This window comes from Sceloporus occidentalis, unplaced genomic scaffold (assembly GCF_023333645.1).
Source record: "Sceloporus occidentalis isolate IW3139 unplaced genomic scaffold, rSceOcc1.0.p SCAF_1, whole genome shotgun sequence".
NCBI lineage: Eukaryota > Metazoa > Chordata > Lepidosauria > Squamata > Phrynosomatidae > Sceloporus > Sceloporus occidentalis.
In genome coordinates this window covers 194458241-194485735 of record NW_028316981.1, presented here as the reverse complement: position 1 = coordinate 194485735, position 27495 = coordinate 194458241, and the positions used below count along the sequence as shown (strand labels likewise).

At 41.1% G+C, this 27495-nt stretch overlaps 1 protein-coding gene across 2 annotated transcripts in view; it reads left to right on the top strand.

Moving 5' to 3' along the window:
• Positions 1 to 27495, top strand: part of LOC149323170 (leucine-rich repeat and immunoglobulin-like domain-containing nogo receptor-interacting protein 2) — an 813307-nt gene that overhangs the window by 186732 nt on the left and 599080 nt on the right. For both annotated transcript variants that reach the window (XM_089510227.1, XM_089510218.1), the window contains exon 2: positions 2312 to 2417. The gene's annotated coding sequence lies outside the window, so the exon portion shown is untranslated. The remainder of the gene's footprint in view (positions 1 to 2311; positions 2418 to 27495) is intronic.

Below are 27495 nucleotides of genomic sequence, written 5' to 3'. Positions count from 1 at the left end.
CATGGGTCAATACATGTAGGTTAAGTACCAGTCTTAAAAAGCCAAGCCCTCAGAGAACTCTGCTGTAAAGGAAAATATGTCTGTTCTGCTCTTTTCTTACATCCCTTTTAACCTTGAGTTTTTCACATCAAATTTACGAAGACATGTATGAATGGGAGAGTCCTTATTAAAAAATTAAAAATAAATAAAACAAACTCAGCACAATTCTCACCCATTCCTAATTTTGAGCAACCTCAGCAGCTTGCTAGGAATTTGAGGGTGGAGGTAGTTTAGCTGTAGATTTAGATGTGACTATCTGTACATGAGCACCATGTGGCACATAGATAGTACATCAATACAGTGGGCCTTTGGTATCCACTGGGATTTTGTTCCAGGACCCTCTCTGGGTAGCAAAATCTGTGGATAAGTCCCATCAAATACAATAGCATATTAAAATGGTATCCCTTATATAATGATTTGTCAGTGTAAATTATAATCATTGTTGTTACTCTGTGTTTTCCCCCCAGGGATTTTATTTATTTGTTTGTTTGGTTTTATTGCTTATGTATATTGCTATCTTTCATTTTCATGGATGGTTCTCTACGTTAGCTAACAATTAGAATATAAATGCTTGCTTGTCTCATACTCATATGTGAGAATGAGATATCCCATTTTAATCCTTGCCTGTGAGAAGGTAAGATATTTCTTGCCCCTTTTCAGCAAGAGAAGAAGTTTAGCACTAATTGTGAGCTTGCACAAAACTACAAGACCTGCAATAGTTTATTCTGCGAAACAGCAGTCTTCTTCGACAGTCTTTTTTATCCATCAGCCTTCTATTAAGTTTTTCCACACCTCAAGGGCCATCCAGTCACTCTGTACTCACTTGTGTGTGTGGTTGTGTGTGTGTGTGTATGAGTGGTGTGTGTTGCCTCGGGGGGGGGGGTCACAATGGTGTCATGCAGGAACATGTCTTGTATGAAGTATGGAAGCATTAGTGAAAAGCAAAGCACTCTTTGTTTCATTCTCTCACTAGCCATGATAACTCTCCTGGAGGCTAGTCTCATACTAAGGAGGCCTATGTTGCCAAAAATGAGAAATGTTCTTTATAATCTTTACATTCCTATAGTGTAAACATAATCTATATTAAAAAACCTGCCAAGCTGTCCTTCTTTCTGCTGCAGTCTTCAGCCCTTATTCTTGTGAGAACCCTGTGAGGCACATTGTACTGACACAAGGCTAGCTCTACCAAGGAGGCAATTGTTTTAGGAAGCAGATGCTGGGAGGAGGAAGTGAGGCAAATGTTGTAGGCCAGGGCAGGGGGTGTTATATAGCCTGTTCTGCACCTCCTAAGCTCACCTGCCACCAGCAAGTATAGAAGATAATGATGCCATGTGCCATTTCTGGAGTGCACTTCTCTGTTTCATTCTTGCAGGGATGTAGATACATTGGCATGTTCCACTTCCATGATCAGTGTAGTATGGCAGCTTCAGATATATGGAAAGTTTTACATCCTGTTACATTTTTTTCTGGTTCATTGAAGAGTAACTTGCATGAGTTACAGTCCTCATGTGAGCAGATAACTCAGTGAACAGAGACGTGATTTTTCTCTTGATAAAAGATATGCTATCTTTTTTGTTTGTGGGAGGGGGGAACCTGAGATGTTTTAGATACAGGTTAAGTCTCTCTTATCTGCAAAGCCTGGGAGTAGTATTTTGGATTTTGGATTTTCTTTTTCAGATTTTGGAATATTTGCATATACATAGTGAGATATCTTGGAGATCGGACCCAAGTCTATATATATTCATTTAAATTCATTTATATTCTGTGTACACCTTATAAACATAGTCTGAAGGTGATCTTATACAGAATATTTTTAATTATATGCATGAAACAAAGTTCTCGTACACTGAACCAGCAGAAAGCAAAGGTGCCACTAACTCAGTCACCCATGTGGAAATTTTTGGATTTTGGAGTATTTCCGATTTCAGAATTGTAGGAATACTGTAATAAGAAAATTTATATATAGTAAAAGACCTGGGAGCAGAATATTTTAGAATTTGCCTTCTTTATGGTAGTTTGTCCAGATTTGTTTTTCTCTTGAATCCCTGCTTCAGATTTCCTAAACATTAGATTTTGTGTGCGTGAGTGTGTGTGTGTCAATGAGTATAAGAAAGCAAGCCCTTGCCCCAAGGAGCCTGAATTTATTGCAGATTCTTGATATACTTTTATGCTGTTGGTGCCTGTTTGTTTTTAGATTGTGACTTTATTCACTCAGATTATGATTTGTGTGTGTGTGCTTTAATTCTGACAAAATTAATTTGTTCCTTAACAGGAAATCCTGGAGGATAACATTTCAAAATACAGAATTATGCTTTTTGTGGCTCTCTTGACACACATCCCAGCTTGAATGAAGAAGACAGAAATTACTTTGCTAGACGGTAAGATTACATACACTTTGGATACTGTGTCATTGGAAAACTTTAAATCAATGCTAGAAGTGGTACAATGAGGTAACAATACAATCCTGACATAAGCCTTGTTCATCAAATAGTAGCCAAACCTGAAAGAGCCTGAAATCCTTTCAACAATTTTACCTGCAGTCATCTGCCTGTGCAAACCATCATTTACATGCTTCTGAAATGTTATATACAACGGAGAACAATGTTGTCTGAGATGCAAATCCATAGAAATTCATGGGGTTTGTTTGTTCCTTAGAACTTTTCTTCCCTTCAAGTGTGTTTTGACCTTGGGGCAGGGCTTTCTTTTCTGAACTTGTAATGCCTTGATGTAAACACGTGTGATAAATGTCTCATCTTACAAGGAATTTAGGGATGAAAGCAAAGCTCTGTTATCTAAAAGCCTGGTTTTTGTTCAAGGCTTTCATTTTTCAGCAGCAGCTTAAGGGTGGATTCTAAAGCTGCACTTCAGAGATACCTTTTTTTCAAACAAAAAAATAAAATAAAATAAGGGGGGAAGCTGAAATTGGTATGTTATGTATATGTTGGGTATTTATTATCTATTCCTCATCAGCTCCATAAATGTTTAAACGTTATCCCCGAGAGGATGACAAATTATCCAGGCTACTCAAACTTTCCACACATTTATCAAGAACCTTTCTCCTTTTTTGTCACTTAGACAATGGCTTCAGTGATCATTTTTTAATCTCTCAGCAGACCAAAAGTCTTCTTTTCTTTTTTTTTTTTGGTACCATCCTCAACAAGTTGCATGTTTAATATGGTTTGGCCTGCAATACTCTTCAGTGTGGACACAAATATGGCATAATGAACACATTCATGAGGGTGTTTCAACAGCAGCACGTACTTTTGAGCACCTATTTTTAGAACATATTTTTCTACTACCCAGTTCCAGGACGAACAAAATGGATATATCTAGCTACATAAGATATTTTCTTTCAAATGTATCCAACTTTTTTTTTAAAGCGACACAAATGCTACACCCTTGATACCAATTCTTGTGGGATTTTTATTTAGACGTGTGCACTCCTTTTGGCTTCTTCAACATACATCTGTGGACTCTTCAAATACAGCACACAGCTTTAGCAGTAACGCTCCTCCATTACATCCCCTTGATTTTTTAAAAACGTCTTCCATGACACCAGTGGATACCATTCTCTCACACATTTTGGCAGGTTCATAGTTCAGAAAAACAATGCTTATGGGGGCACTTGTTGAGGACCTTAACCAACCAAATATTTGAAGTGTGTGGAACTGTAAATCTTGTGTAACAGATGAAGTAGAAAGAGAAAATGAATTGATATTTGCATTTCTGTCTTTATTTCTGGCTGATCAGAAGATAATGTGAGATCCAGCTTGTATTTTCAACTCTTAGTTCATTAGTGGCATTTCTCTGCTTGTGAGATACCTGGCATAATTAAAACTCCTACTGTGAATGCTAAATCAGACTCCAGTGTTCCCCATGTACATTGGCCATCCCCCCCCACCCTCCACGATGGAGGAGTTGGAGTGGGGATGGGCTGTTTGCTACCCTCCCCTGGGATGAGACAAGTGTCATAAAATCACACCAATGTACACTTACACCTTTGAGACATTGGCCCTGTACATACGGGCCCTTTGCGACACCTTCATCATGTGCTAGGGTTGCCTAGAGGTGGAGCGCCCACATGCCCCGCAACCCTAGCACATGACAAGGGCGTAACAATGGCGGCACCCTGTATACATGGCACCGCCATTGTTACATAAGCACCATGCGACATCTGCATGGTGCTGTGCGGCGCTTATGTAACCAGTGCGCCAGTGGCACACTCGTTATGCTGCTAATGTGGCTTTAGAAGAACCCACTTTTTGCTGGTTCTTTTTCCATCGGCGGGGAAGCCACATAGTTGGGCAGCTGTGGCTTCCTGCCAGTGGAAAAACAGGCACTGGGAATCCGGCCTTTTTGGGTGGTCTGTCCCGCACCATAGATGACTTGTTTCTACATCTAAAGCATTTGAGGGGAAAAGTACATAATAAAATTGTGCAACTCTCCAGAATACCTAATGATGTCCTAAAGTGTTTAAGCTATGTAATTGACACTGTGTACTCAAATAGCCTCTCGCAAATAGCAGGGCCTAGGTAAAACCATGACAATCTGCAGCTGATGAAATGCATCTTGTTGCCAGTTCTGTGTAATTGTTTGGCTCTATTGATAGTGCTGTGTAATTGTTTGGCTCTGTTGATAGTGCTGTTCCCTCCCCCCTTCTACTTTTTCATATGGATTGCTGTTGTGTGCCTTCAACTCATTTCTGACTTATGGCAACCCTAAGGTGAACCTATCATAAGATTTTCCTAGCAAGATTTGTTCAGAGGGGGTTTGCCATTATCCTTCTTTGATGCTGAGAGAATGTGATTTGCCCAAGGTCACCCACGGCCAAATGGGGATTTGAATCTTGGTCTCCTAGTCCAACAGCCAAACCACTACACCATGCTAGCACCTGCACATGGACATTTGGATATAAATTGGGTTGTTGGTGGTGAAAATATAACTTGATCACATTCCTGTATGGAGCCAACATCTGAGAACAATTCAGTTGGGACCTGAACATATGAAAATTATTGGGTAACAAGTGAAGGTGTGTGTATGAATGTGTAGCTGGATATTGCGTCTTAACTGTTCAAGCTCAGGGAACTTCCTTTTCAGTTTTTACATTATGCATTTTATCATTTTATTGTAACCCACCTCAATCCATAGAGAGAGGCAGGCTGATAACAACAACAACAACAACAACAACATTGGAAAAGAAGGGAGCATGCTTCTCTTCAAATCATATTAATTGGCTTCCTTTACTGTCCACTGATAGGTTTGATATGTAAATACCTTCCCATTCCAGGTGAATCTGATCATGGTACAAATTTGGTGTTGATGGGGGAGCATTTCCTTTCTCTCCTAAAGTTTAGTTAAGCTGGAAACACTAGATTAATTTCCCAAATAGACATGATGTATCTGAAAATTAATCTTTCTTTTTCACATTTAATGGAAAAAAATCTCCTAGCTAGTTTAGCATTGTTGGTAAGAAGTTCATGGAAAGCCCTAACCGTTTTGTCCTATTATTTTTGCATCAATATCAGAGCCTGGACATTTCAGTCAGACCTCTAACTTGGTCTGCAACTATAGACCATCCTAAGACCTGTGTGTTCTAAAACATTATTTGTAGAATATGTCTTCTCCTTTGGTGTTTGTCCTGTATATAGAGGTGTCAGGGCCACATTACCATAGTTATGAGTTAAACTTATTTTTTAAAATCCAGTATCTGACAGTTCAGTTGTGTATTTCTGATTCATGTGTGTGTATATATGTATTATGTGTGGAGCTATTTGTATATATGTTCAATTTTATTAAGTTGTTTCAATGTACTTTCTGCAGGCAATTTAGGGTCTCTGTCAAGGGAAAAAAACAGAACATTGATGTAAAGCATAATAAATAAATTGTTTGATGCATCATTATTTACAAGGGCTAGGTGCAAGGACCAGTAAAATAATTGAGAATTGCTGCTAAAAATTTACAGTGGAATTGCTTAAGTGTTTTTAGTGGTGTGTCTCCTTTTTCTGCCCCCCCCCCTAATAGCCTGTTACTATAGCCTTAGATAAATGCACAGTTGAACAGATATGTATTACATTTCAGCAGTTCTGCAGATACTGCCCTGAAGGTTATATACTGCAAGCACCTTCAAGGTTCTTGCATTTGAATTAAATTCCAAGCAATTTGATTTTTTTACTAATTTTGCAGTATATTTCAGTGTGCATAATGCTGTACTGTTCCTTTCATTTATTTTCAAAATTACCCCATGAAGAAAGTTATACTTTGCCCAAAGCTATCCAATGAGTTTCATGGCTGAGTGAGAAAGGTGTTGAACTTGAATCTCCTATACTGAATGACAACTGCCCAATCCATTACACTGATTTCTTTGAATGTCTCTTTAAAATTCTGAATATAGGAGATAATATCTGTGAACAGAACCCATGGTGTACTCCACTATTAATCTCTGGAATGTATCCAATTAAAAAAGGTATGAAAAATCTTTGCAGTGTAGTATAAAATTCAATTCCACACTCTCTCTACATCCTCTTTGTGGTAGTTATGCTAGCAGGAAGTATGAAATGTACTGTCAGTTGTAATAAGTAATCTCCATGGGAATTTACTTATGCTCCACCTGTCCCATGGAGGCTCAGTGTTAACTCAGGGAAACAAACACTAAATACAAGTTAAATTCATGAGGATTCTTCCTAGAATAGTCGCTGGAACAAAAACCCACATTGCTTTCAGAGCTGAACTCGAGAGATAGCTGAAGGTTGTGTTAGGATATATTTTGCTATCATGATGGTAATTTTCTTCTAATTTCTGAATTGTCTCTGACTACAAATAAGAAGCTGAGTTGTTGGAGTGTCCTATTACATACCCTCCTATTGTCCTGATTTAGCAGGAACAGTACCAGTAAATCCTCTGTCTCCCCACATTTTCAGCCACCCTCAAAATGTCCCAGTTTCTCTCTCCTTCTTTGCGTTTCCCCCATTTTCCTGAGCTCACCTCAGTTGCTGCAAATGGAGCTCAAAATGCAAAAGTAGTTTGCACTCAGCTCAGCTATGAGCAGAAGAGAGTATAGAAAGTCCCTTCCACTAAGCTGAGGCAAAAGCAAACTGCTGCAGCCATTCGTAACTTGTGTTTTCTTCCTCTTTAATAACTTTTGGCATTTTGACGCCTCTGAGTTTCCTCAGCTACATGTGTCCCAGTTTCCATCTATTAAATGTTGGAGGGTATGGCATTACAGTTAGCTCAAGACTGTCACTTACTGATGGCATTACTATGGACTCGTTTGGTTAGCTTCTTACTTCTCTAGAAGCTGTGCAAAAATAGTAACTGTTTGGAAATAATGCTATATTTTTGGGCTATGCTCCTTTGAGCCTCATGTTCCTTGGCTTTTGGAGAGGTTTTCAAGCATGTTCTTTATTGCAACATTGTACCTGATAGGTGGAAGGTATGGTTTCTATTCTAGGGACACAAAGGACTGTGGGAGGACAGAAAGAGAAGGAAAACAAATTTTTTTTGGGGGGGAAGTGAAGTTTCTGTGTGTGCAACATTGGCTTCTGCCCTGAGGCTTTAATAATTTGGGTGTTCTACAAATTCAGTCTTTCTGTTAAAAGGAAGTAACTAAATGCTTGTGTTAGTATAATAAAAAGGAGTTTCTGTGCTGGTCTGGATCTCCCCACTTAAGCTTTCTAATATGAAGTTCAAATTAACTACTGTGAGGAATGAACTGATACATTACACTTAGTTTTTAAAATGTAATTCCGTGATCTTTTATCATTTCCCCTGATCATTTCCCCTAGTGTTATGTTTCCAGTTGTGGACAACCAGAGGTGACTGAAAAGACATCAAAATCGTCTATCTTCTCCTGACATTAATCTGCAGCATTAACATTCAGTTATATACTGCCTCATTGCCTAGAACACCCATGGGAGAACTATTGTCTATTTACTTGTTTAGTACGTAATTTAAAAACATTTTTAAGATATTATTTCGCATTATAGTTTCCCTTTGCAGATAAGAGAACAAAACATCACTGTGTTCCCTCAGGATGTAAAGTAGTTGCAAGTGTAACTTCTGGGCTTCATAGGTGACATAGGACGCATGTACACTGACAGGAAAACTCAGTTTGCCTCTGCATTGTCATGATCTGCAGCAACCTCATGCTTGTCTTCATGATTCCTGCACACACCAAGGTGATTTGAGAGAACTGTCCATACAGTTTTCCCTGTCAAACTCACTGCAGTCTGATAAATCACAATATGTTCAGCCACACAACTGTGATCAATCAAGTTTTTTCTCTCTCTCTAGTACATGTAAATGTACATATATCTGAACTCCTTCCCCCATCCTCACACTGACATTGCTATGGAATACAATGCACACACACAAGCCAATATCCAGATTTTCTACTCCAAACCAGGAAAAATGTCCACTTTCTTCTCCTCTTGATTAAGGTCCTGAGACAATGGGAACTTCCAGATTTGGCCCTCATTATTCTGTACATCATTTGGACAGCTCACTGAAAAACCTATGTGTCTGGGAAAGCAGACAGCAGCTATTAGCAAGGAAAACAAACAAAGATAATGGCAAAGAACAAGAAAATACAATACAATTAAGTCCTGGGTATCAGACAGCCAGAAGCCAGAGCATACCAAGGGCTCTGAAAGCAAGGTTGTTTAGCCAGTCTGAGTGTCAGGGTTCGAGTAATCAGAATAGTCTACCAATCCAAGGGTCCAGGGTTTCAACAAACAGAATTATCAGTCCAAAGTGTAAGTGTCCAGTCAAGGAAATCAGGCAACAAGAGAGCCTCCAACAAGGATGCTTTCACCAGGGAAGTCAGTTAACTTCTGACAAAAGTTCTGGTGTTCTTCCCAGGCTTTTATCTCCAGCTCTCACTGGTGCAACTGTTCCCTAATTGCTCGGCATTTGTTATAAATTTTTTGTGAGTGATGGCGAGTCTCTCTTTTCAGATCTTTGTTGGCTGAAGGAAGGCACAGGTAAGTCTGCCTTCTCCTCCTCTTCATTGCCCAAGCTAGCAGGAACTTCTGCACTGGTGCTGGGTTCCTGCCTGTCCTCATTGGCAGCAGTCTCTGCTGGCACAGGCACTGAGAGACCGGGGTCATGCTCAAGGCGGGTTCCCTCTGCTTCCACCTCTGAATCTCCAGCTTCTTCACAGGGCATGTCACCATGTGAGATCATTTTATTTGGCCAGTGTAGACACACACATAGAAGGTATAAACAGTACATGAGCTGCTGTTTTAACATCTGAAATATTTTAGAAACTATGGGGTAATTGCAAGAGGTCCCCCCCCCCCTTTCCCGTACCTTTTATATTACATATAAGAAACCAGTGGGAACAAACATTACTATGGGCATTCTTCTTGTATAGAGATGGGGGAAAGGTTCAGTGTGTTCCCAATGACCCCTCTGTTTTGCACCTTTCTATGCAGGATGAATGAAATGTCTTCCCTCACCTCTCAGCAGGGAGTCTGGATGATGCACAACCCAAACCCTGTTTCTGGTGAAAACAGTACAGACAATGCCCAGCCCATTCAGCACCAAACCCGAAGTATACCCCCTTATAATGAACTTTTTTTTTAAAATCACCTTTTGCTCCCAATTTTCTCAGTTGCAATGCTGGTTCGGCCACCGCTTTTGCGTGTTATTTGCTCTGAGGTCAGAACAATGTGCCTAACCATGTGACTGATGCTGGGCACCTCATTCTGACTTCAGAAGGAATAATGTACCATGGCAGCTACTGCTACATTATACATTCAAATACCCAGACTTTCAATGGGAGCACCAGGTAGTGAGGGGTGTTGAGGCTGCTCTGGGGTCAGAATACTCTGTGTTGTTTCTAGAATATTCTGGCTCATACAGATAGGGCCTGCAATTCACTGCAAGATAAAGTCCTCCATAAACTCCTTTTTTTTATTTACAGGGGGGAATTATGTATTTAGCTCTCCAAAGGTAGGTAGGCCTTAATCACCAGCAGCCTTAGCCAACATTGCCAATAGTGAGAGATGCAGTTCAACAGCATCTGATGGGCTGCACAACTCCTATGCATGGTAGAAGGTTAACATATATAAAAAGAGAATGCTTTATGTTATGAATAGTTTGTCACAAAAATGTTAAAAAGAAGTTTCTTTTGAACAAGGAAAGCGATATTTTCATTCATATATATGTGTGTGTGTGGTGCCATGTGTGTGTGTGAACAAAAATATTGCTTTCCTTGTTCAAAAGAAACTTCTCCTTGTCATTTCTGTGACAAACTATTCCTAACATGAATGCATTTATTTATTTATATCTTGCCTTTCTCACAAGTTGGGCCCCAAGGCGGCTCCTAAAGGGTCCTCTCTCTCTCTCTCTCTCTCTCTCTCTCTCTCTCTCTCTCTCTCTCTCTCAAAAGTCAGGGGTCGTCTTATACATTGGGTGTTGTCTTATAAGGCAGGTGCTGAAACTTCCAAGCCAGACTGGGAGAATCTGTGGTCGCTGCATATGATGGGGGGAGTTAAAAACCAGCTACGGCTGCATCCCCACCGCATGCAGCGACCATATGAAAGCAGGAAGGGTGGTGCTGTACAAGTACGGTAAAAGGAAATCCACTCACTAGGATTTGTGGAAATAAATGACTTAATGCGGCCTTGATGATGAAGTGAGGGGGTGTCTCACTGGGAAGGTGTAAGTGAAGGGCAGAGCAAGCTGCAGGCATCCTGGATGCCTGAGGTATGGAAAAAGAGCTGTGTTTGCACTGCCGCTCTGATAGTCTTGGAGACAGGGAGGGCTGGGCAGGCAGGGAGAGCTGACCAGTCCAAGCAGGCTTTGAATAGAACATGTTTCCTTGCTAAACATTTGAATTAAAATGACCATATTGAAATCAAATCTTACATTTTTTTAAAAAAATTTATTTGGTGTGCGTTGGAAGAGGGGTAGTCTTGTACGGTGAGTATATCCCAAACTCTATATTTTAACTGGAAAAGTTGGGGTTCATCTTATATGCCCAGTTGTCTTATACGCCAGAAAATATGGTGTGTGTGTGTGTGTGTGTGTGTGTGTGTATTGGGAACACAATTATTTAAATAGTAGCTTTCTTGTACTAGTGTCAACCATGCCTTGTGAAATAGCGGCTTTAGTCTTTAATGAAGTATGTGCCATGCTCTGTTACGAAAGGGTACAGAAAGCCTATTCTTTTGTTCCCTGAGAAATGAAGCTCTCGTGGCTAGTAATTTATGAGAGTAGACAAAAAAGCATGTAGCTTGCTGTGCAAAAGCAGAAAAGTGCTTAACAAGCAACAAAACGTGTAGCTAAAACAGCAGCAAGACAATGCAAGTTGTCTGCTGGTACCTAAAAAAGAAACTGTGAATTAAGAGCTGCGTGTTGTACTATTGCTATCTCCTTAATTTTATTAAACTTCCCTGTTGGAGTTCCTTGTATAAGCACTTGCTATGTTTGAAAATATAATTGTGCTTATTTTGCATATATAGTACTTTGTAAAATAAAAAGTAACATATTCTCAACTTTGAATATAACCAAATCAGCTGAATAGTAATTTACATTTTAATCAGAAATAATAATAATAATAATAATAATAATAATAATTCATAATCTAAGAACACTGTTTTTAATTTGCAAATACAGTCTGATCACTACATTTGTCAAGGTTAGGGACACAAGATCCCCATAAAAGTAACCCCCTAAAAATATTGTAAAAACAAACATGGAATGCTACAGAATCCTTTCCTACCAACCTGGCCCATACATTTAGGACACTGAAACCAACTTAAGCAGCCAGTAGCTGATCCATTTTCTTACCCCACTCCTCCACCTCCTCTCTGCCTGCTTTCATGCCAACAGAGACAGCCTGTCACTCCCACCTTGGCACCACAATGCCCCAACCAGATTTTTAAAGCCTCTCCTCTCCAACTAGGAGACTTGAACCTATTTAAGCAACTGGCAACCAATCCACATCCCTCCCCCACTCCTCCATCATCTATCTATAGGTGCCCTGGTGGCGCAGTGGTTAAATGCCTGTACTGCAGCCATTCACTCGAAACCACAAGGTTGCGAGTTCAAGACCAGCAAAAGGGCCCAAGCTCAACTCAGGCTTGCATCCTTCCGAGGTCGCTAAAATGAGTACCCAGACTGTTGGGGGCAAAATTAGCTTACTTGCTAATTAGCTTACTTGCTGTTCACCACTATGATCTTTGGAATAGCGGTATATAAATAAAACAAATTATTATTATTATTATTATTATTATTATTATCCTGTGCGTTCCAAACCCAACAAAGGTGTCATCAAGTTGCTATGCAGATTATATAGAATTTTCTTAATCAGAGTTTTACTGTAAAACAATGTGATTCAAAAAATTTTTTGTGGTTTTTTTTTTTTTTTTTTTTTTTTTTTTTTTGAGGGGGGCTATGTGGCCATGTTCTAGAAGAACTTATTCTTGACGTGTCGCTGGCATCTATCACTGGCATCTTCAGAGAATGCTGGCATGGAAGTAAGTGGGGTATATATATATTGTATGACCCTAGGTTGGGAGGAGTGATTTTCATATTAATCTGTGTATTGTCCTGTTTTTAAATAGCAAGGCCTCAGGATGGGAGGATATGCAAGGAGGATTTGTGTATGTTTAATTAACGATCTATTGTCTGCTGGGAAGTGTGATATAACAGTTTGGCTATTCATTAGCAGTATTCCATCTGTAACCTAGTGGCCCTAGCCAAATAATGTCCCCAGAGTTCTGGAAATATTTTTGTTCCAATCATTGTTAGGAATTGTTTTTAGGAATAGCTGAAAATGAATTGACATAATGAAGGGGTTAGCTGCAATCCTGCCAAAATTATGAAAAACTTAATTCCTTTGCAAATACATTATTTCCCATTCCCAGCAGTTATGCCCTTTCTCTGTATCTTCTTTACTAAGTTCCCTTGAAGAATTTTATCTTTGTGAATTCAACTATGAACTCAGTTGATAGCTTCTTCTGCACTCGCATGCAGGTCAGAACGTATTTATCCACAAATGTTATCCCTTCTGGAATGTTCCAACAGAATTCATGAGAAAAGAAAAGAAAAAATTCCAAAGACATATTTGATGATGAACTGCATACATAAGTATTTAGTATGTTTTTAATTGCATTTTTTCAATTTTTATTGATTTATTTGAAAGTTCATTGTGGAAATTGGCAGATTGGTTTTCTAGGTCACTGTACTCAAAAGCGACCAAGACTTAACATTTTCCTTCCTGTCCTTTATCTGTCCTTCATTCTGGTAGGGCTTACATACTGGCAAAAAAGTTGTTGAATCTCTCCTTTAGATAGGTTTATTTGATCCTCTTAAGCATTCTGAAAGATGAAAATTCATTCATCATTCTAAGATGTAAGAGCAGCATACTCAAACATCTGATAGTACGTCTTATGATGATATATTAAGGTGGCATCAACATGCTGGAATATGTGTGCTTTACAATGGATGTCTGCACAGTAAATTGTAAATCTTAGGCGGGTTACAGACCGCCTCTTTGGGGCGGGCTGCACCCATCCCTTTCCCCGGTGTATTGGGGCCTGAGCGGCCAGAACAGCAGCTGCTGAGGCCCCGATCCACCACTTTTCAGGCTGCGGGGAAGCGGCAAAATGCCGCTTCCCCGCAGCCTGAAAAGGGGTGTCCCTGGGGCTTCAAGCCCCAAGGACACTCCGCGGCGGCGGGGAGGAGAAGAAAGGAGCCGCTTGGCCCCTTTCTCCTTTGGTCCGCTGGGCACAGCCATCTGAAGGCTGCGCCCAGCAGACCAAACCAGGAAGGAGCTCCGAAACGGAGCTCCTTCCTGCTCCGTGGAAAGGGCGCATTATGCACCCTGGTGCGGAGCGAGGACGTCATGTCCGCGCCGTCCCGTATAGAGGCGGCGCAGTTGTGACGTCCTCATGGCGGCGGCCGTGCGGAACGGCTGCCACCATTTTGTGCACGCGGAGCTCGCACTAGGGTTAGGGGGTTCGGAAGCACCGCCCCTTTCTAACCCTAGTACGCGCTCTGCGCGTACTTTCGTGCCCATCTGTAACGGGCCTTAATCCCAGGTAAGTGTGCATTGCAAAGGTGGCACTTTCAGATCAGATTCAGTTTTACAGAAGTTCTTTGGGGCCGCATTTCAGTGTTGGGTGTAGCCAAAGGAAACAAAAATGTGGGGCCAATGATACTGACACATTTGAGCTAGGGCAGTTAAAGAGATCTCAAACTGCATTATTTCTGCAGTGTGCTTTGGAGTTTAGTCTTGTAGCTTTCGAGGAAATATGTTTAACTGCTTTGTGCTTTACATTGTGGCATGTTGTAAATGGTGGCAAATGATGCCTCTGTTCCCTGAAGAGTTCATGTTTTATCCTCCTGAATGGTAACTGAGGCTGAAGAAGTTTTGCAGTATCATTACCTTGAAAACTGTAATTCAAGAGGTAATGTGGTAAGGCTAGAAGAGATAAGGCTACAAGATGGCCAGTTTAAGTCCTGGTTACCCTTTTATGCCTGTTTCATGGGCAACTGTTGGAGCTCTTACTTGGTACGTACTTCTTGACAGTGAATCTTTTAGAAACCACAGTATTTCTCAATGTGTTGAATTTACCTGAAAGTTTTAAGCATGTATATGCTATGGTTAAAGGATAAGAGTAAAACCAGGTTGGGCATATCTATCTGAAGAAAATGCGATTGGCAGGTGGAGCTAGACCTAAAGACTCAAGACAGCAGTGTTTGGGATAGAACTAGGACCATATTTATTCCACTTCTGCAATAAACCCACCACCATGTAGAAAACCCCAGAAGGTTTTCTAAAGGGATTTAGTGTGATTTAGTGTGATACCACATGGATGAATGCAACCCAGTGCAAAAAAAAAAAAAGGAGTTATTTTGCCACCTTGCCCTGTCACTTATGTCAAACTTATACAGTGCTTTCCATTGCCATTCACTCCTGGAGAGCCAATATTTTGGTCTGGTGTTTCTGATTAGCCACGCAGCTGCCCACAACTGCTGAAGTTTTGAAAAAACAAGTCAGGACTTAGACTGGCCATTGACCATAAGACTGTGTCTGATCCTCCACCAAGAAATCACCTTTATCTTACTAAATTTCATATCACCACTGCAGAAAAGAAGTAAGCGAACCTAGCCCTTCTTTTCCCAACTGCTAAGAATAAAATCTGCGTGCTCTTGTGCACATCCATGAAAATCTTTACTATCATTTCTTTTGCCTAAAGACTAGAGATTGCCTACATTGCTATCAGGATATTATGTAAAACCATCTATTATACCCTCTGTTGTAAACCGCTCAGATGCCCAGTGATTGGGCGGTATATAAATAAATCCTATTATTATTATTATTATTATTATTATTATTATTATTATTAAACATTCAATAATTCTCCATTGCCATTCAAGGCCTTTATGATTTCTGTTTCAAATCATGACAGTAGATGGAACTGACCCACATGAACAGATAGCCCATTGTGCTGTGGAACAGGGGAACCGCCTGTATATGGAGGCACTCAATAGCTTCTTATGTAAGAATGCAATAGGTACAACTCTTAACTTAGCATAACCAGGTGTTATGCTGTCAATATACCTCAATGGGATTATAGCCACAGTTTATAGTCACGCCATTCTTTATTTTGATACTTTTATCAGCTTTTGTTTTTTCATGGCCATAGTCGTTTTCAATATCTTTTTATAAGTGACCATTGTGAGAGCTTACTCAAAAAAAGCAAAATAGAAATAGGAAATCGAAGGCTTTTATGGCCGGCATCCATAGTTTTTTTTTGTGGGTTTTTTGGGCTATGTGGCCATGTTCTAGAAGAGTTTCTTCCTGACGTTTCGCCAGCATAGAATAGAAATATTTTGACATTCCCTACTAAATCCCACGTGGGTACTCCATCTCTCATGTTATTTGTTGTTAACTGCCATTAAGTCAGTGTCAATTTATGAATGAGAAACCTCCAAGTCATCCTTTCGCCAACCACCCTGTTCAGCTTTAGTGGGCTCAGGGCCATGGCTTACTTGATTGAATCTACTGATCTGTAATTTGGTCTTTCTCTTTTCCTACTGCCTTCTACCTTACCAAGCACTATTGTATCTTCTAATGAGTCATGTCTTTTCATGGTATGTCCAAAGTGCAACAGTCTCAGTTTAGTTCTCTGTCAGGACAAAAATCAGGCTTGATTTGCTCTAGGACCACTTTATTTGTCTATTTACCAGTCCATAATATCCATAGAACTCTTCTCCAGCATCACTTTTCAAATGAATTGATTTTCTCCCTAGCAACTTTTTTCATTTTCCAGCTTTCACAGCCATACCTAGAAATCGAAAATACGATGGCATGGACAATCCAAACTTTGGAATTCAATTATATATCTTAACACTTGTCAAGTTACTTCATAGCTGACCTTCCAAACCCTAGGCTCCATGAACACTGCAATAATTCAGTTTGACACCACTTTAACTGCCATTACTCAATGCTATGGGATTCTGAGAACTGTAGTTTTGTGAAACATTTAGTGCTGAGCCATGGCAGTTAAAGTGGTGTCAAACTGGATTATTTCTGCAGTGCGGATGCAGCCATAGTCATCCTCTGATTTCTTGACTGCAGTCTCCATTCTAATTAATTACTGAGCCAAAGTATGGGAAACTTTCAACTGTTTCAGTCTCTTTATCCTCTACTTTAAAGTTATGTAAATCATCTGTGGTCATTATTTTTGTTTTGTTTTTTTAAATATTTAGCGGAAGACATACTTTTGCACTTTCTTTCTTGACTTTCTTCAGTAATTGTTCCAGGTGTTTATTAATAACTTCCAACAAAAGACAAAATGGTACCAATTCTTTGAGAAATTACATGCTGATAAGATGTTAAAGAAATGTCTTTGAACTACCAATCAGTGGCATTCCCGCACTGGGTGACATCCGACATTAGAGAAGGACTTCTGATGGGACTTCCAGGATGTGGGCCACACGGGAGCACTGATGTGGGCCCAGAGGGCAACCACATTGGCCCAGGAAGCACCTGTGTGACCCGGAGCGGCAGCCACATGACTTGGAGCAGCAGCCCCGAGGTGTAACCATGCAGGCCCAAGCAGCTCCTCCGATGGTGCTAAGCAGCCCCTGCACATGCCTAGCATCTGCAGTGAGCGGGGGGGCGACTGCATGTCACCCACCTTCTCTGGGGTGTCACCCCCTTCTTAGGTGTCACCTGGTGTGGTCCATACCACCTACATTCCCCCAGTTATGCTACTGCTACCAATTATAAACTTTTTGTAAATAAATCAGCAGTTGATGAGAGGCCCTCCTTCCATATTCCAACTACCACTGTTCTGGCATCTAAGGGGAGAAGAGCAGCCAGGCAGAACACCATTGTTCCCTTGTCCAGTGGCTACCGAGAGTCTCTCCTTCCATTCAGATTGCCATTGTGCTGGCCTTTGAGGGACTTTGTGCTGGCCTCTACAGGACTTAATCCCATCTCGCTGCCATTCCTTTTTTCTTGTGTGTCATGTCTTATTTAGATGTGAGCCTGAGAGTAGGGAACTGTCAAATTAATTATTCAGGAGCCTTTTTGGCTTCAAGGTGGTTATGCATACTATAAATAAATAAATAAATAAATAAATAAATAAATACTCCCCATCTAAATCCATCATTTATGCTAGTGCCCATCTGCTAACACAATGGGGCTTTCCTCCCTTCTTCACTGTGGCCCTATACACAACCCAAAAACCTACGTTCGATATCATATTGGGGGTGGAAGGGTGCTACAGGGGAGACAGGATTTACCCCTTCTGTGTTCTTCTGACTATTCTATCAGCAGAACAATGCTACTGGATCCTGGCCATTAACAATAGCAAGTGTTATTGAAAAAGTGGTCATCAGCTTCCTAAAAAAATATTTCATAGGCAGAGAACTCCTATAACTAACTTCCTATGGAGCATCTGATCCACAAGGTTTAGCATCCCATTAGTAGTCTTTCAGCGAATGAGTATATTTCCTATTTGAACTCTGAGGACAAAATGTGCAAAATAGAGCCACACTTATGAGACCTATTGGCAAAGCTGGAATAATGCCCAGAACTTGGTCAGTGATTTTAGAACAAAACGTGCTGACAGACCACCATCAAGGGTGCCCTCTGTGCTCCCACACAAGAGACACTTAACTAGGTAATTTCTCATCTCAGAACCCTTAAGTACAATACATACAAGATTGATAATTCTCAAAAACACTGAAGAGCATTGCATTTTGTCATTTTAGGATGCTGAGAAGAAAACTATTCAGAGAAAGGGAAATTGGGTGGATACTTACATGCAATGACTATTGTTTAGTCTTCATACTGATTCTCCAGTATCTCAGATTATATATTGACAATTGCCACTATACCTCAAAAAGATCAGCAGCAATTAGAATCCTCTTTCTCTTAAAGGAAATTATATGTTTTAATGTTGAGCATTTAATCTCTGAAAATTCAGTCCCAGTAAAGAAAATGTTTGTAAAAATCAGCATGGGAATAAGTTGCCACTTTAAATTTGAACATCTCTGCATCAATTCACACCATTGTATCTGAAGTAGAAAAGTCACCCTGAGGTAATTTTTGCCTTTCCCTCACAACTGGGAATGAAGGCGTAAGAGACAGTTCATGTATGGGAAATGTGGGTGGCAGCCTTATTAGCTTGCAGGTCTTTGCAGTAGGTAAAGTACATGTTCAGGGTGCCATTCTATGTTGTTTAACAAAAGCATAAATCTGAGTTTACTTAACCATTTAAAATGCTGAACCATCAAAGGAAATACTGAAAACAACAGTTGATCTGGGTTGTTGTGTTATATGAAGAGAAGCCATGGAAGTTGTACAGACTCAGATTCTTAACCATATTAGAGAGCCTTTGATTCTGTAGATCATGAACGGCTATGGAACACTTTTAAAGACATGCAGGTGCCACCACATCAGATAGTCCTAATGAGGAATTTTTACTTGAAACAAAAGGCTACTGTCAGAACAGAACATGGAGAAATAGAATGGTTCCCATTTGGCAAAGTGTTCAGGCAAGGCTCCATCCTTTCACTCTATCTGTTCAACTTGATGATTAAGTTGAAGATGTCGTACTTTGGCCACATCATAAGAAGACACAACACACTGGAAAATACAATAATGCTGGGAAGATTGCATGCTTAGTGGATGGACTCTATTAAGGAGGTCACAGGTATCAATTTACAAGACCTAAGCAGAGCATTTGGTGGATCGGGAGTTTTGGAGATGTCTCATTGACAGGGCTGCCATGAGTCGGGATCAACTCAAGGGTGGTTAACAACAACAATGATGGTGGAGTGGGGATGTTCATGATAAGGATTTTACTTTTGAAGGAGGGGAAACAGATAAAAGAAGGGAGTGTTGTTGCCTCCAAAACAACAATAACAGACACAAAGCAAAATGAATCTCATGTTAGGAGCTGAAGAAGAGTATGTTAATACAAATAAATTTCCCAACACATTTCAAGAAATATTATGATAAAGAATGACAACAGAGTTGAACACCTTCCTATGTTGAAAGATACTTCCTTGAAGTTTTTCATATAACAGCTAGCCCAAACAATATGAGTTAAAACATCTCAGAAGCATCTTGTGACATGTGAGCATGTTCACTTCTCGCCCTTCAGTAAGGTTTTTTAGAATTATGTTGGACATTATGTTGTATTAACTTATTCTCCTTTACCACATCAAGGAGTAGTTCAGCCTCTCTTTATTTTCTCCCCTTTTGTTTGATTCCAAGACAGAGTATGAAGGACATTGCTTTTAAGTAACTGGCTAACCAAGTTAAAGAATGAGGATTTTTTTGCTATATGCAATCTGGCCTTTAAGAGAGCAGAGTAGAAAGGCAAGGCTCTGATTAATGCTGAGGTGTGATCTTGAATTGATCTAACTCCAGAATCAAAAGCATGGGAGAACATTTTCTAGAGGTAATCAAAGCAAAAGTTTCACACACTTCCTCTTTCTTTTATTATTGTTCTACTTTTACCTTGGGGGGACAGAATAGTCTTTTCATAGTGGTACCAGCATGCCTTCAATTTCTTTCCCCTGTCATACATCCAAGATGTGCTTTTACTAAGCAAAGTCACTACTGACTGAAATGCCAAACTGGCATCCAAGGAAACCCCAACGCATGCCAATAATGTACTGAATGCCAAGAGGAAGAGGAGGAAAGTGCTGACATTTCAAGTGCCTCTTAAATTTTGTTATCAAAAGTCTGCACAGCATCTTTGTTTCCACACTCCATTTGATCTCATTGGAAATGCAGGCTGCAGGCATATCACATATTTATCATCTGACAATAGTGGAATAGCTATATTTTACAAGGAATCCTAATGTTGTACAAGAATTTCTATTAACAAGGTGTTAAAATACAGATAATAGGAGAAGGAGAATGAATTATAGAAATCTACATGGTACTAGTGCAAGGAGAAACATCAGTTGGTGTTCATCACTTCCATTTTAAGTAACAGCATTAAAAAAAACCTTAGTTAGCACCTGTTTATACATCTGATAATCATGTTGTCTTTATCAAGTGTTGACCCTGAAGGGTGGGAGAATGGTGGAAGGATCTGGACAGATAAAAGAAAATACAGTAGTTCTTTTCTCAATACACAGGATGTTGGTCAATATTCGCTACCATTTTAGATAACTTTAAAAAGGAATTCATGGAGAAGTCTACAGATAGCTGCCACTAGTAACAGATGGATGGTTTATGTTCCGCTTGTGAGCTTTTCATTGGCCCTGTCTGAAGAGAAGGATGAGCTAGATATCCATCACCTGTGATCTGGCTTTTGTTTTCTTTGTGTGTTTTTTTTGGGGGGGGGGGGATGTTATCAGTGTGCCCCAGGGACGAACTTACTCCATCTGCTGCTTATAATATACCACACCTTTGAATGGATGCATCATCAAAGAAAAGAAACTGTGAAAGAAGACAGATATAGTGATGGATATTGGCATGAATAGTAGGGATCGGAGATACAGTTCTCATTTGATAGAAGAATTCACATTTTCCTAGGAAAATACCCATTTCCCATTTTCAGACAGTAGAAATGGGATGAAATACATATTTCTTTGAAACCCCATATATTTCTGAGGCTTATGTTATGTCTTAGTGAAAAAAATGTGTACAAAGCAATCTATGGCGGGATACAGAGCGCCCAAAAGGGCAGTCTCCCGCCGCTCTGTTTGGCTGTGCAAGTGAGCCACAGTGGACAAACCGCACGGCTCCCTCGTGCAGCAAAAAGCGGGTTCTTTCTGCGGTGCGGTTGTGATGCTGCAAAGTGCCAATGGTACATTTGCGGCGTCACAAGGGTGCCGAGACATGTGGACGCTAGGCGTCCATCACGTCAAAATGCCCGTATGTACAGGGTGCTGCCATTTTGATGATCTCATCACATGCGAGGGGCGAGAGGTGTCTGAAAGCACCGCCCCTCATACGTGATGATGGCGCCCATAGGGCCCGTCTGTCCAGCACCAATGTCATGAAAAATGTTGACAACTAAAAATGCAAACATTTGAAAAAGTGCACAATAGTGCTTCAGTCATTGGGGAAAATGCATTAATGTATGTGGTGGGGAAAGCACATGCCAAAACATGCATGAATTTCTGTGCTTTGTTTTCATGGGTTAAAAGTTTCATGTAGAACTGAGATAGCAAGCATACTGACAGCAAGCATACTGACCAGTATAGTGAAAATGAAAAGGACAAGTTTTCAAATCCATGGTCATGGTTTTTCCTTGAAAAAATAGTGAAATTTCTTGAGTTCGCAAACTGAGGGACTGTACAAATAGCCTATAACGGGTGGCTCTATGCCGCCCCTCGAAGCACTAGGTTGGGGACGCAGCAACTGCACTTCGTGCCCCAACCCAGTGTAAAGAGGAATTGCAAAATGTGGCTCTTATTTGTGTTGTACAGGGGGTGCTATAAGCGCCCTGGCACAGCATTATGATGCCCCTCATATGCAGTGACGTATGGGCAGTGAGCACGAGGGATATCATCATGGCACAGACTGTCTGAATGGGCGTGCGCCAAGATGGTGGCCCGCAGGCAGCAGTAGAGCTCTGAGTGCATGAACATCTACTGCAGCCCTAGTTCAGGTGCAGGCTGGCATAAAGTGTCAGTTTGTACACCCTCTGAGTCTCACAGAGTCTGAAATGTGTTTTATTGTCAGTTAAGCCAAACATCTTTTGAAGCATGTATGTTTGTTTGTTTACACTTCAGACTGTTCAGGAATATGAATGGAATGAATTTGCTAATGTTTAAAAAGAAGACTTGATTACTTGGGCTCCAGCCCAGGATCCACCAAAAGGAATTTTAAGATCTAATTTTTAAACATATTGTCTTGGGAATAAGCCCCATTGAATTCAAAGTTGCTTACTACCTAATGAATATCAAACACTTAAGAGTGCATTGTAAATCCCCAATGTTTGGTCAGTGGAAGTCTTTAGTCAATGGAAAGACATCCTGTAGAGCCGACATTTGAATCCCATCCTCTCATGAGAGGATGAAAACATGCAGCGTTAGCAGCTGCACATCATTTTTTTTTAAAAAAATCAAAAGCATTCATGTTCTCTTGCTGAATACACAGCATATAAATATTTGATTCCTCAACCAAGATCCTCTCCTACAACCCTGTCAATGTTTTTGTCTCAAAAGCATGAGGCTAAAGGAAATAACCCAGCATTCCCCCCCCCCCCCCTTCTTCTAGCTTTGCACTTTGGAGTTGTATAAACAGTTCCTTCCAGCCCTTTTAGAACTGGTCTCTGAAATTTGAATTTGGGTTTTTATTTTTTGCTCAGGCATCAAGCCTGTCTTTGTGAGAAATGTGCCCCAGATTCCCCCAGTCCTAGGATGGCTTGGTGCCTGTTCTAACTGCTGGCATCCTGCTGCTTAGCTACTGGCTGCTCTCAGCTTAAACCTGTCAGCCTCCTTTACTTATACATCACGGAATCACCTTGCAGCTGTTTTGTTCTCCAAAAAACTGCTAGTCTATCCAGAACTGCCAATTCAGCTGTTTTCTCAGCCCACCTCCTCCCAGCTGTCTTGCTCTTGTCTTGTGGAAGCATCTTCTCCTGCCTGAAATAGCTCACTTTCCCCCCAAGGGCAGAGGAAAAGAAAAGTGGGTCAAAGTACAGAATTTTAACATGCATCTCTCTTCTAAATGTAAATTTATAGAGCATTGCATGTATACACACTATAAAGGTCAGTTCAACCATCTGATACTTTGTAATGTAACAGTCATTAGATACTTTATAACATACTGCTCCTTAATGATAAGCTTGTCTGAGGTAGCATCCAAATATGGGTTGTTGGGGAGAGGTTTGGCTCTCATTTGTTTGATTTTGTGAAGTATGTCTGGTTTTCCTCATTTTGTGAAATGTGTGTTACAGGTAAGAATCATTTTTGTTTTTCATTTATTTTTACAGGTCTCTAAGGGACATGTTAGAGCATCTAAGGGACATGTTAGAGGTCTTTAAGGGACATGTTGGGAGGGATGTGGTGGCTAAAGGGGTTAAGACGCTGACTCTGTTGAATGCAAGATCAGCAGGTTGGCAGTTCAGGACCCAGGTGCTGCATGATGGGGTGAGTTCCCATCACTAGTCCCAGCTTCTGACAACCTGGTAGTTTGAAATCATGCAAATGCAAGTAAATAAATAGGTACCACTTTGGTGGGAAAGTAAACAGCAATCTGTGCACATGATCACAGAGTAGTCTCTGACAACGCTGGCTCTTCGGCTTAGTAACAGAGATGAGCACTGCCTCCTATGGTCAGACACAACTTGACAACCTTGTCAATGGAGAATACTTTTACCTATATCTTTAAGGGGCATGTTACAAGAAGCATCATGTGCAGCTAATTGATGTCCTGTGCTGTAACAGGGAGTAGCAGGTCTAGAAACCAGAACAAAATGTGGGGTGCCATAATAAATAATAATAATAAAAATTTTATTTGTATACCGCCCTTCCAACGATCAGGGCGGTGAACAACATGTTAATAACACAGTACAATTACATCATAAAACACAATAGAAATACAACACAGCATATTAAAATCAAATTAAAACCCTGTCAGCCAGTTACCACTGCTGTCGAAGGGGGAAGACTAGTTGGAGCTTGCTTCGGGGAATGCTGATCGAAATAAGAAGGTTTTTAACTCCCTTCTAAACTGAGCCAGGGAGGTAGCTGAGCGGAGCTCTATGGGCAGCGTATTCCAGAGGGCCGGGGCGACGTTGGAATACGACCTCCTCATAGTGGAGGCTAGTCTGGCCCCTGGGGCCCTCAGTAGTTGCTGCCCAGAAGTTCTGAGGGTGCGGGGCGGAATGTATGGAGAGAGGCGGTCCTTCAGGTATCCTGGGCCCAAGCCATATAGGGCTTTATAGGTTATCACCAACACCTTGTACTGTGCCCGGAAGCGGATGGGCAGCCAATGCAACTCTTTTAGTATAGGTGTAATATGACTGGCCCTGGAGGTACCAGTAACCAGTCTGGCTGCCATATTCTGTACCATCTGTAGCTTCCGGGTGTGGTATAAGGGTTGCCCCATGTAGAGCGCATTGCAGAAATCCAATCGAGAGGTTACCAGAGCATGTACCACCATTTCAAGGTCTCTCTGGGCCAGGTATGGGCGCAGCTGGCGAATAAGCCGAAGCTGATAACATGTGCTCTTGACCGTCGCATTCACCTGAGCTGTAAGGTGAAGCGACGAGTCAAGAAGCACCCCCAGACTGCGCACGGAGTCCTTCACAGGAAGCGTGATCCCATTCAGGACAGGTGGAACCACCGCCATTCCTGGACCAGGGGAACCTATCACAAGTACCTCCGTTTTCTCTGGATTCAGACTGAGTCGGTTTTCCCTCATCCAGCCCATTACTGACTCCAGACAGGCCACAAGAGGAGAGACACCATCCTCAGTCACTGCATCAGTCGGAGACATAGGCGGGGTACAGACCGCCGCTTTGCGGCGGTCTGCCGCCGCCGCCAGAAGGTCCGCGGGGGAGCCGGAGCCTTCAGACGGCCCGACTCCCGCGCGGACCGAAAAAAGAAGCTCCAAAATGGAGCTTCTTTTTGCGTCGCGTTTGCGACGTAGCGAGGCGCCAGGGGCGCGCTCGCTACGTCAGCAGCGGCGCGACGCGTCTGGACGCTATGCGTCCGATACGTAAAGATGGCGGCGCCCATGTAGAAGGGGCGCCGCCATCTTGTACGGACGGAGTCCGTACTAGGCCATGGGGCGTCTAAAAGAGACGCCCCTTTTTTAAAATGGGACGTCCGGAGGACGTCCCAAATGGCAATGTAGAAAGCCCCATAGAGAAGACTATTTGGGTGTCATCAGCGTACTGATAACCCCGCGCCCCATGTCTCCGGATGATCTCTCCCAGTGGTTTCATGTAAATGTTGAAAAGCATGGGAGACAGATCGGGGGGGGGGGGTCACAGAAGGGGGGAAACACATGCAGGCTTCACCTCCTGCAAATCTGATAGGTTCTTGGAAGAGAAATGACAGTATATGTCATTCTTTCACTACATTGATTTTGCTGTTTCAAGGGAAAGACAAAATGTACCTTTTGTGTGCAAGACCTAACCATAGTGGCATTTGTCCTTTCTTCAAGACTGATGGGAGGGTGATATTCTCCAGGATACATGAGGGCAGCACATCAATATAGGAAGCACAGGACCACTGCTGCCTATCAGCATGAGTCAACTGAGGCACCTGCCTCACATTGTCTAATATCAGGGCCAGCCCTAAATTCATACTCCTACTCCTATTTTACACATATTTTGTGTGAAGGTGGTCCTACTGTTTTCAAGTAAACATGTTACTGTTTTTGTTTTCTGTTCTATTATGTAGGTACACTGTATATTGTTATTCAGGTGTAATGTACCAACCAATCTCTTCCACCAGGACAATCCAGATTATTTTTGCAGAGAGCCAGCGTAATGTGGGGTTTGAGCATTGTACTATGACTCTGGAGACCAGGATTCGAATCCCCACTGGGCCTTGAGAAAGCCAGTCTCTCTTGGCATCAGAGGAGGAGAAAGGCAAACCCTCTCTGAACCATCTTGCTATAAATTGGAAATGAATTGAAGCCACTCAATAACAATAACTGGTTGCTTTAACATGCAGTGGTTTCATAGACCCTGACAACTGGTTGCTGTAACACGCAGTGGTTTCATAGACTCTGACGACTGGTTGCTTTATAATACAGTGGTTTCATAGACTCTGGTGTTATGTGTTTAATTTGTTGTTGTTTCCCACTTTGAGCCTCCTCCTCTTCCATCTTCATATTTCTTAAAAACATGTCATCCCTTCCTGTAAATACAACAATCCATCAATGTTTATATAATCATAGAGAGACTACAAAGGTCACCCAGCTGAACCCCTGCCACACATTAATAAATAATGGAAGCACTCTTAAAGAAGACCTCTGTTTAAAAACCTCCAAGAATGAGATTCCACCACACTCTGAGGTATCATATTCCACTGTCACATAGCTCCATTGCTTCATGTCTTAGTCTCTGGACCAGCAGAAAACAAGCTTGTTCCATCTTCAGTATAGCATCCCTTCAAATATGGCTGTCATGTCACCCCTTAACCTTCTAAGCTAAACATACCCATCTCAGTAAGCCGCTCTTTTCCATAAATTTCATTGTTTTGTTCACACTGCTCTGGATATGCTCCAGCTTGTCAATATGCTTCTTAAACTGTGGAGCCCATAGCTGTACACAGTACGCTAGGTGATGTCCAGAACAGGACACAGTATAAGAAATGAGCTTCTTGCCTAGGAAGGAGTTAGTCCTTGCCTCATGTTACTTTTGTCAACTGGATTAGCTATTGGCACTGATTAATTGATCAGATTGTTTCAGTGAGCATCTGCAAATCAAGAAAGGGGTTGTTTCAGTGAACAGTGGGTGAGGAAAAACACAGATCAAATGTCTGACAGAACAAAATGCTGCTGTAAATTCAGAGCTAGGCAAATTAATAAGGTCACCTAATGGAAAGAGATGTAAGAGGTACACTTTTAGTTTTCCATGGAGTTTCTCATACTTCCAAAGAAACATAATAATTTAGTTATAAGCTCTCTGAGCAAGCCTATATTTGAATTTTTGAAGAAGCCTAGCAAGTTGATGTTCACTGTAGTGATCAAATCAAGGTATATATAAATTAGATCTTTGTACACTAAGTGCTCTACCCTTCCCACTGATTAGTACATACAACATTAGAATATCTAAACAGGGCAACAGTATTATTTCATTTAGCTGGCATTTCACCCATCTGTCCAGGCGCTATTTGTTATTGAAGCCCTGATTCTTAACCATTCATTAAATTTTTGTAGGTTTTGAGAGATACTATGAAATCGTGACATCTCAGACAGCAAGGTTTTCTTTAAAGTTGACTTACACAATTACTCAGATATATTATGTATATTATATCATTTTTGGATTTTACCTTTTA